This window comes from Nothobranchius furzeri, chromosome 11 (assembly GCF_043380555.1).
Source record: "Nothobranchius furzeri strain GRZ-AD chromosome 11, NfurGRZ-RIMD1, whole genome shotgun sequence".
NCBI lineage: Eukaryota > Metazoa > Chordata > Actinopteri > Cyprinodontiformes > Nothobranchiidae > Nothobranchius > Nothobranchius furzeri.
This window is the reverse complement of record NC_091751.1, coordinates 65,227,836-65,239,037: the sequence shown is the minus strand read 5'-3', so window position 1 is coordinate 65,239,037 and position 11,202 is coordinate 65,227,836. Positions and strand designations below refer to the sequence as shown.

Below are 11,202 nucleotides of genomic sequence, written 5' to 3'. Positions count from 1 at the left end.
TACAGGCCTGTATTCAATTAACGGCCAGGTCTCATATTTTGGCCGGTGTCGGAGTCGGCGGAGGTGAATAATGGCCGGTTTCTTATTGTGGCCGGGTGGAATGTGGTAACAAGCAGGTACGGGGGGCGGTTGTGTCATCCGTCTCACTTTTGATTTGCCAGTGATAGCCCGCGAGGGTAACTTTAACCATGCAGAGACAAAGAGGAGGCGAAAATTTGATATCAAGTTCAAAGAGAACGTGCGCTGCAGAACACTGGGGAGTAATAGGGGTTGTATGAACTAGTCGACTTCACTATAGTGACTTTTTATGCCTGTCATCGACTAGTCGCTGTCACGTGATAATGACCGGCAAGATGCAGCCCTCGGAAAAGACAGCAGCCTGCTGTCAGCAGGTGAAAAGCTCCTGCGCTCGGGGGGGGGGGGGGGGCAACGCTTTGTGCCAGAGCATCGGTACTGACATGCGATCGTTCATGTCGGTTCATTTCCTTTAATGTTTTCTGTCTTTTATTTGCGCCTGATGCGTTTCGCTGCTGTGGAGCGGGGCGCATCACCTTGTCCTCCGGTGACGCAACGATCACTGATGCGGCTGCCAAGCAGCGAGCACTCCGCTGTTTTTGTGGTCAGTAGATCTTTTAGAACTGCAGTCCAAAGGTAACTCATACGGTGAATATATATGAACCCAGGTAGCAGTTTTTCTTTAGGATTGCGAGGAGATGCAGGAAGATAATAAACAGGCAGGACAGAAAAATAGTCAAATAAAAACAAGTTAGTTTTTGTACCTGCTGGTTGCAACAAACAGACACCATTGAAGGTAATCAGAAGTGAGGAACAGAAAATGAAATAATTATTTTAATGTTTAGAGCAGCAGGAACTCCGAGAGGCTGCAGGCGCATCAGTGAGTTTGCGGCCGCTGCAGCAGGGGGAGGGGGGAGAGGGCTGAAGCAGAAACTACCGTTGTTAAAAGAAATGTGTTTAACTTTGAAAATGTGGGCGCAATTTTAATTGTCAAAAACTCCAGCGAACCATTAGTTAATTTTGCTCAAATAAAAATTGAGGCCTGCCTCTAATTCTGGTCCTCCTTCCAATAAAGGCCTGGAGCTTGATGAGCTTGAGTCAAATACAGGCCCGGGCCTGTATTAGAGGATTTACGGTATATACTGTATCAAAATATATAGAATCAAATATACAAAAACAAACAATAACTAAATATTAAGAATATATGAACATAATATATAATAAATATTCTAAATGGCAAAAATATTTCACACATAACAAACTAAAGATAATCACTACAGCATTGGACTTAGAACAGATAACACAAACTAAATTTAAAACCTAACCTTGATGCAAAGTCATCAATAATGTCATCATATGAAATCTGCTCCCCTACTGAGTTATTGATACTAATCAGAGCCAGGTTAGTGAGCCACCCCTGAAACATAGTTGACCTCAGGTATGACTTGATCAAGTTTTGAAAAGCTCCTCTCAGCTGGATCCACAGTGACTGGCAGAGCAGTCCAAAAGTTGGGGTAGATCTCCAATAGATCTTTATCATGATCCATAATATTTTACAATTGCCTCTGAAATTGTAATTTAAACTGACATAAAAAAACTGTAGACTACCAAAAATGCCAACTTTTACAGAACAAATCATGTAAAAAATAATCAGTGCAACCATCTGCAATAAATAAACAGGATAGTTAGTGGTGACTGGGGAGTTTTCTTCTGCTTGTAGAGTTATTTTATTATTATGTGAACATGATCAACATGTGTTTGTTGTTGTTCAGGCAGGCCACAGGCTGCAGCGAGCATTTAACAAATCCTAGTTTGAATCAGTAAAAAACGAAGGAATTTTTTGGAACCATTTAAATATTCGTTTCAATATTTCAGTTCTATTAGCTCTGTTAGCAATTAGTTGACCGAATGTAACCGTTAAAATCCCAGTTAACGGGTTCAAAAGATTGAAAACATGCATCATGAGAGCGTACATACCTTTATCTTTCTCCTCTTTTTTTCTTTTTCTTTTTTCCTGAATCGGGCACCTGGTGGTTTTAGCCTTTTTATGTTCATCTCTTCTGTTTGGCTCTTGACTCAGTAAGTTTCCTTTAGTCAGGACTAAACAATTTGACCTTGATGGGGGGGGTGACCACAAAATCGTTTTGTTTTTCCTTTTTTTTTTCGTCCATTTCACACAATTCAGAAAAACCTGAAAGAATGATAGGCCTGTGTTTATGATATTATGAATGAAATCTGCGTTAAATGGAAGAACATCAAGATATGATTGACTTTAGCCATGTTAATACAGTTGATTCAGCCCCTACCCACTAGTTTCATTTGGGAAAGACCCAGAGGTGAATTCCACTATTTGTGGATTCTCTGAAAGTTTCCATGGAGTCCATGACAAACTTGTTTTTTAATTATCATTGACCCTATCGTCAATCTCACAGCTGAAACAAGCATCCTTAATAATCTGTGCACAGGAAGCTTACCGATGCTGTAGTAAAACAAAAGGTATAATAATTTCTTATTAATATACCGTTGTTGCAGCACTTAAGCAGCAGAAAATGAGATTTTTCAATAGATATGCTGAATATTTACAAAAGAATTGTTTTAGAGCCTTTTTGTTGGCAGGATCTGATATTAATTTTAGCTCTTCACCTGGGAAAAAATGGGTCCCAACGTGGTTTGTGTGGTGTTGCCATAGTGTGACGTCACATAGGCACAGATCTCCTGTCCTCTTTTTTGGAAATGAAAATATGGTCACCCTAGTATAACTCAATCAATTTGGTGAAAGAGTCACATGTAAATAATACCAAACTACAAAATCTAACAGTTAAGCTACTAGAAATAAATGATTATAATACTAGAAGCTTTGCTAGGACGCTGGCTCAATGCTAATCCTGAGCAACAGCTAAGCTACAGCATAAACACTCACGTGTGGCTACTCCGAGTCCACTGCTACAAGGGGTGGCTGAGACCGCCATGCTTTTATAACCTACAGCCACAGAGCTGCGACACCTTACATGGGACCTGGTTATGTTGCGTGGGCTGTTTCACCCATTGGTCGAGACAGATTTCAAACTGCTGTTGTAAATTTGTGTAGAATATTTTTGAATATTGAAGAGGTGAAGGTAGCTGATTTTAAGTTTTCAAAGAAAATGTACCAAAATGCTAAAATAATGACTACACATGTCTACAGCACTATAACTGTACTAGTTATTATCAGCAAAAAAGTGAGTAGGACCTGGCTGCAGACATCAGCTGGCGTGTCACCGGAAGAACTTTCTAGGGAGAACAAGATGGCGTGTCATTACTTTTACCGGAAAATCGACGAGCGAAAGACCTCGGCCAGAAGTTGGTCTTTTTTGGCGGCCGCTTTTGTTTCAACCATACTCGGCGGGTTTCAAAGAGGAAAGGTAAGGATGAAATTAACTAATTGTTGCTACCGTTCTTAGTTCGTAAATGTAGGCACTATAGCATTTAAATCTTTACCAGAGAATTATTACAAAGGCACCGTGTTTCATAGCTAATTGTATCAATATTAACACGCAGTCTTACAACTAATGCAGGGAGTTCACAAGCTAACACAAAAGCTACATGAATAAAGCAATCAGCAATTGTAGCCTAGCTTTAACTTAGCTATTTGATTTTTCTGGTCTCCCTGTTTGTTAAAACAGTCAAAGTAATATTAACTCTATTTATAATTTAGATATAAAGACCACGATTTGTAATACTGACTTAAATGAAACGTTATTAATACCCTTTTTTAATTAAAATGCGTACATTTTCAGAAATTTGTAAGTGGTTTCAATCACTAGTTTTCATACTAGGCTAAAGTTAGCTTCCGATTCGGGAAATGGCTAAAGGGCTAATACACCCAATTTTTCTCTACTCTGACCATTTTTATTCTGCTCTAGCTCAAAAACTACAACACATACGTTCTTCAAACCTGTTTTAGATTATTCTGGGCTCGTAGCAGAATGCATAAAACATAGTATGTGATTTGTGAAACCTTCCTCTGATTTGTGAAACTTCTAAAAAGACAGATTTATGAATTTATTTTTCGGCATCTGGCCCACACTGGAACTGGTCCTGTGCACCCAAAAATTATTATTTTTTCTGGACAAGCTTAGCTTTCAATATCTCTAAATATTTTTCACTTATTGTGTGTGGTGTGCTGGGTCATTCTACTGTGGTTGCACAAATCAGGTGTCCTGCAACAGGTACAATAACTTTGAAATAGTAGCCGCTTCTCTAATTATTGCCTCCCTCCTGATTCTGTTTCAGAATAATCCTAACCTTATAAAAAATAGATATTTTTGTCGACTGACTGCTTTGATCAGGTATGGTTTATTTATGCTGATATTACCGGATTTAAGTACATTTAGCTGCAAATCATTCAGGAGTTAGAGGCCTTTAAATATAGATCTAAAATGAATATCGGACTTGTTCAAGTGACACTGACAAAACTCCTTACATGTGCTTGTATTCTTCATTTGCTATAAGATGTATTTTTTATCTAAATTACAGGACAATCGAGGCTTTGAAAAATGGAACCCAGGCAGGGATTTCAGATGGTGAAATCAAGCTAATATTTAATTATAATAAATTAAGTCTCTAAAATTGGACATAGGATAATGAAATCCCTTGTTTTGTGTGGTAATGTTGCTAATTTTTAACTCTTGTCTCTACTCAGACTTTGTATAAGGATCTCTGCAGTGGTTGAGTGAAGTCTGGCCTCATGTATCTGTGGCACAATCCAGGTGTCTCGCTTAAATTAAACTAAAGACTAAAGCCACTGATGTTCCACTTTGCTGACGCACAGGTAAATGTATACTGACGTACAATAAGCTGCATCACATTTATTTATCTCGATGGGCCACCTGGGTCCGTTGTCTAATGCTGAGAGGAATGTTTTGTTCATTCTTATGTTAACGTGTTTTATAGGTTGACGAGCTGACAGAGTGGATTGGTTCATGCTCTGGAATAGATAAACTAATAAAGAAGGGAGAGTTCCAGTTTCTGGACTTGGTGTTTGATGTCCTTGTTCCAGAGGTACAAAGCAGTCTTCAGCAGTGATTGGTATGCAAGTTACTTTTCGAAAACATTTGACAGCGGAGGATCAGCACCTCCAAATCTGAGACCATGGTTCTCTACTAGAAAAGGGTGGCTTGCCAACTACGGGTCGGGGGAGAGGTCCTACCTCAAGTGGAGGAGTTTAAGTATCTCGGGGTCTTGTTCACGAGTGAGGGTAGGAGGGATCGGGAGATCGACAGGCGGATTGGTTCGGCGTCTGCAGTGATGCGGACGCTGAGCCGATCTGTCGTGGTGAAGAGGGAGCTGAGCCAGAAAGCCAGGCTCTCGATTTACCGGTCGATCTACGTCCCAATCCTCACCTATGGTCATGAGCTTTGGGTAATGACCGAAAGAACGAGATCGCGGATACAAGCGGCCGAAATGAGTTTCCTCCGTAGGGTGGCCGGGCTCAGCCCTAGAGATAGGGTGAGGAGCTCGGACATTCGGGAGGGACTCGGAGTAGAACCGCTGCTCCTCCGGATCGAAAGGAGCCAGTTGAGGTGGTTTGGGCATCTGGTCAGGAAGCCTCCTGGACGCCTCCCCGGGGAGGTGTTTCGGGCATGTCCTGCCGGCAGGAGGCCCCCGGGTCGACCCAGGACACGTTGGAGAGGTTACATCTCCAATCTGGTCCGGGAATGCCTTGGGGTCCTGCCGGTGGAGCTGGTGGAGGTGGCCGGGGAGAGGACGGTCTGGAGCTCCCTCGTTGGGATGCTGCCCCCGCGACCCGGACCCGGATAAGCGGACGAAGACGAAGACAATGATGAAGTAATCCTGCATGTTTTTCAGGTAACAATAAAAGTGTTGGAAAAATGAGAGGGGATGAATCGATATGCAGCTGAGAAAGCCATGCTTCAGCAAATTCATTTGTACCCAAAATAAAATGGTTGTTATATTAAGTGTTTCTTTGGTTTTATTGTCTTTTACTCAAAATAAATACCAACTAGCTAAATAGTTATCAGCTGTAGTAGTTCAATTCTGTTGCAATGAGCTGCTGTGATACACAATAGGACAGTGTTATGGATATTTTGTAACTAATTTTTGTTGCTGGTGAGAGAGGAGTGTTGCTGAAATGTTTTTCTCAGCTTCTGGGAGTCCTGTACTTTAGCAATTGGTATAAGTCAAAAGTTCATCTTGGACTTAACAATAAAACTGAATATTTAGCAAGTACTATTTTGTTTGCACATTTTGAAAAGTCTTAGTTTAATGTGTTCTCATTTTTTTCCATATATGTTTTTTTAATTCACTTTACATTTTTTATTGTGTGTGTGTGTGTATATATATATATATATATATATATATATATATATATATATATGTTTATATATATACACACACACACATATGTATGTGCTACTGTCATAAAAATTCCCTGTCTGAAGGACAAAGGGATTTGATATTCAATTTTCATGCAACGTAGGTAACAACGTTGTTTAAACGTTTGCCAGTCCAGATCTGAAGAGAAAAAAAAAATCTGAAACAAAAAGCTTTTTCCGGTAAGTTTTGTTTTAAAAAAACTACTTCCAGTGAAAGTAATGACTTCTGGTCACCGTGTAATTTTTCTCTTAAATATGTACATATCGAAGAGAAAAACGACACGGTGTGGTTTTTCTCGACAAATCCAAACTATTTCCGGCAAAGGTAATGACTTCTGGCGAAGGTAATGACCCGATGTCTTGTTTTTCTAGATACGTCATTTCCTGTCACGGCAAAGAGCCTGCTGATGTCTGCAGCCAGATGCTTGTGAAAAAAGTTGATTTGGGTGTGACTTGCTCTTTAAGGATTATGAAACTGGACTTCCTTAATTATAATATATATCAACAAAACAACTGTTGATGTCGTTCAAAACTGATTTATAGGATTACTATTTGGACTAAGATCAGGTATGTTCCCGCTTGGTAAAACAGGGGCTAAAGAAAAGGCGCAGTTGTTGATTAAATATTAAAGTGGTTTGCCATTTAAATATTAAAGTGGTTTGCCATACAACACGCTGCATGAGCACTCCGACAGTCGGCGGCAGCGAGTGACGGCACTCAGATCCATCCGCCTCTTGGCCGGCCCGAGAAGCTCGCCATGTCTGGATTTACTTATGTGTAGCGGGTTGTTGGAGTGCAGAAAGCACCGCAAGTGGCTGGAGCTGAGACTGACAGGTAGGAACGCTTACGTGTGCAAACGTCATGGCATATATTCGTGTGTTCTGACAGAAATCTGGGAGGTTTTAATGGAGGCAAACACAAGTTGACTGAGCTTTAGTAAGATGTTAAAGGTGATGGAGGCTGGCATCAGGTGAGAGCTGCTGAAATCCTGCTACTGCACTTGTTTACACTGTAGGGACATAACCCTCCCTCTGTCCTAATGGGTGTGACCCCGTACGGAAAGTTGACCATTGAGCAGGGTTGATGATTTATCCCTTGGGTCCATGTGGCAGGGGTGAGGTGGGGGGTGAGAAGTGAGCACCACCTCACCCCTGCCACATGGTCCTCAAGGGGTAAACCATCAATCCTGGTCAATAGTCAACTTTCCTTACGGGGTCACACCCATTAGGACAGTGGGAGGGTTAAACCAGATATGGTCACTGTTGTCTCAGAGTCCAGAAACTAGATGGGCTCAGAGAATCAGACATTCAGAGCTGAAGTTAATAAAATGCACGTTTTGTGAACTACTTTTAAATATTGTTGTACTAATTGCAGTCGTAAAAATCAGAACAATCTTAAATAATCTCATATATATATATATATATATATATATATATATATATATATATATATATATATATAGATGAACATAACTTCTATGATATTCCAGTCAGGTTTTCGTAGTGCTTATTCAATTGAAACAGCTCTTCTTAGGGTCTCTAATGACCTTCTGACTCACAGTGATGCAGGAGACTGTTCTGTTCTGGTCCTGCTGGACCTGACTGCAGCCTTTGACACTGTGTTGACCATCATCTGCTACTGGAGAGGCCGAGAGACTAGGTAGGCCTATCAGGAACTGCTCTGGAGTGGTTCTCCTCTTATCTTTCTGAGCGCTCCTTTTCTGTGGCCGTCTCCAAGTTTAGGTCCTCCACCACCTCTCTTACCCTTGGTGTCGCACAAGGTTCTGTGCTGGGGCCTCTGCTCTTCCTCCTCTATCTGCTTCCTCTTCAGCACATCCTGAGCTCCTTCAAAGGAATTTCCTACCATCTTTATGCAGATGACATCCAACTGTACATCTCCTTTAAGCCCCATGAGATGTCCAAGCTGCAGCAGTTACACACCTGCTTAGACTCTATCAAAACCTGGATGGCTGGGAGCTTTCTTCAGCTGAATGAAGATAAGACTGAAATCCTCGTCTGTGCCCCAGACAAGCTGGTTACCAAAGTCAGAGACTCTCTTGGTCAGCTCGACCGGTAAATCGAGAGCCCGGCTTTCTGGCTCGGCTCTCTCTTCACCACGACAGATCGGCTCAGCGTCCGCATCACTGCAGACGCTGAATCAATCCCCCTGGTTGTGCAGCGCACCAGGCTAAAGACCAAAGGTGACAGATCATTTGCTGCTGTGGCCCCAGACTCTGGAACTCTCTCCCCCTGAGCCTGAGATCAGTGGACTCAGTGGTCTCCTTCAAAAAGCAGCTGAAGACTCACCTGTTCAAGCTGGTTTACGATGACCTTCTTCACCACTCTCTCTTTATTCGGCTCTCCCCACCTATTCCACCTTCCTCAGGATCCACAGATTTCCCTCTTTATTATTCACTCTCTCTTTCTTAACATTTTTTCTTTTAAATTGCAATTGCTTATTCTTGCTCATTTTAAATATATTTTTAAACATTTTCAAAATGATTTTTTTCTATTTTTACAATTTTTATATTTTTTGTTTTTGTTTTTGTGAAGCGCCTCGTGATTTTTATTTTGAGAGGTGCTATAGAAATGATATTTTCTTCTTCTTCTTCTTCTTCTTCTTTTTCGATCTCCCGATCCCTCCTACCCTCACTCGTGAACAAGACCCCGAGATACTTTAACTCCTCCACTTGAGGTAGGACCTCTCCCCCCAACCCGGAGTTGGCAAGCCACCCTTTTCTGGTCGAGAACCATGGTCTCAGATTTGGAGGTGCTGATCCTCATCCCAGCCGCTTCACACTCGGCCACAAACTTACCCAGCAAGAGCTGAAGGTCAGAGCTGGATGAAGCTAGGAGGACCACATCATCCGCAAAAAGCAGAGAAGAGATTCTCCTGCCACCAAACTCGACACACTCCACACCACTGCTGCACCTAGAAATTCTGTCCATAAAGGTAATGAACAGAACCGGTGAGAAAGGGCAGCCCTGGCAGAGTCCAACCCTCACCGGGAACAGGTCCGACTCACTACCGGCTATGTGGACCAAACTCGCGCTCCTCTGGTAAAGGGAATGAATGGCCCTTAACAGAAAGCCACCCACCTCATACTCCTGGAGCGTCCCCCACAGGGTGCCCCTGGGGACACGGTCATAAGCCTTATCCAAATCAACAAAACACATGTGGATTGGTTGGGCAAACTCCCAAGCCCCTTCCATCACCCTTGCAAGGGTGGCCAGGACGAAAACCACATTGCTCCTCCTCAATCTGAGATTCAACTATCGATCAGACCCTCCTCTCCAGTACCTTGGAGTAGACCTTTCTAGGGAGGCTGAGGAGTGTGATCCCCCTATAGTTGGAACACACCCTCAGGTCACCCTTCTTAAAGATGGGGACCACCACACCGGTCTGCCACTCCACAGGAACTGCTCCCAATGACCATGCAATGTTGCAGAGACGTGTCAACCACGACAGCCCTACAACATCCATAGCCTTGAGATACCCAGGATGAATCTCATCCGCCCCCGGGGTTCCGCCACTGTGTAGTTGTTTGATTACCTCAGCAACTTCTGCCCCCGAGATTGGACAGTTCATCCCAAGGTCTCCCGGCTCTGGTTCCTCCTCGGAATGCGCATTGGTGGGATTGAGGAGCTCCTGAAAGTATTCCTTCCACCGTCCGACTATAGCCCCAGTTGACGTCAGCAGCTCCCCATCCCCACTGTAAACAGTGTGAGCGAGTTGCTGCCTTCCTCTCCTGAGGCACCGGACAGTTTGCCAGAACCTCTTTGGAGCCGATTGATAGTCTTTCTCCATGGCCTCACCAAACTCCTCCCACACCCGAGATTTTGCCTCGGCAACTGCCACTGCTGCACCCCACTTGGCTATCCGGTACCTGTATGCAGCCTCCAGAGACCCACAGACCAGCCACGCCCTGTAGGCCTCCTTCTTCAGCCTGATGGCTCCCCAAACCTCTGGTGTCCACCAGTGGGTACGGAGGTTGCCACCACGACTGGCACCGGCCACCTTGCGACCACAGCTAGCAACAGCCGCCTCAACAATCGCAGAGTGCAACAAGGCCCACTCTGAGTCAATGTCCGCCACTGCTCTCGGGACGCGGTCAAAGCTCTGCCGGAGGTGGGAGTTGAAGACCGTCCTGACAGGTTCTTCTGCCAGGCGTTCCCAGCAGACCCTCACTATGCGTTTGGGTCTGCCAGGTCTACGTGACATCTTCCCCTGCCATCTGATCCAACTCACCACCAGGTGGTGATCAGTTGACAGCTCTGCTCCTCTCTTCACTCGGGTGTCCAAAACTTACAGCCGCAGGTCAGATGATACGACTACAAAGTCTATCATCGACCTGCAACCTAGGCTGCCCTGGTACCAAGTGTACCGATGGGCATCCTTATGTTCGAACATGGTGTTTGTTATGGCCAAACTGCGGCTTGCACAGAAGTCCAATAACAATACACCACTCGAGTTCAGATCAGGTGGGCCGTTCCTCCCAATCACACCCCTCCAGGTCAAGCTGCCATTGCCCACGTGAGCATTGAAGTCCCCCAGCAGGACAATGGAGTCCCCTGATGGAGCACTATCTAGCACTCGTCCCAGGTACTCCAAAAAGGGTGGGTACTCTGAACTGATATTTGGCCCATAAGCACAAACAACAGTCAGGACCCGTTCCCCGACCCGAAGGCGCAGGGAACCTACCCTCCTGACCCCCGGGGTAAATCCCAACACACAGGCAGAGTCTTGGGGCTAACAAAAAGCCAACCCCAGCCCTCCGCCTCTCACCCGGAGCAACTCCAGCAGAGGAGAGTGT

The 11,202-nt window shown here is 43.9% G+C and overlaps 1 protein-coding gene across 1 annotated transcript in view; it reads left to right on the top strand.

The window, feature by feature from the left end:
• Positions 1 to 7,066: 7,066 nt before the first annotated feature.
• The window catches only part of tnk2b (tyrosine kinase, non-receptor, 2b), a 101,361-nt gene continuing 97,225 nt past the window's right edge, over positions 7,067 to 11,202 (top strand). Inside the window, exon 1 of the mRNA XM_054748150.2 lies at positions 7,067 to 7,223. The gene's annotated coding sequence lies outside the window, so the exon portion shown is untranslated. The remainder of the gene's footprint in view (positions 7,224 to 11,202) is intronic.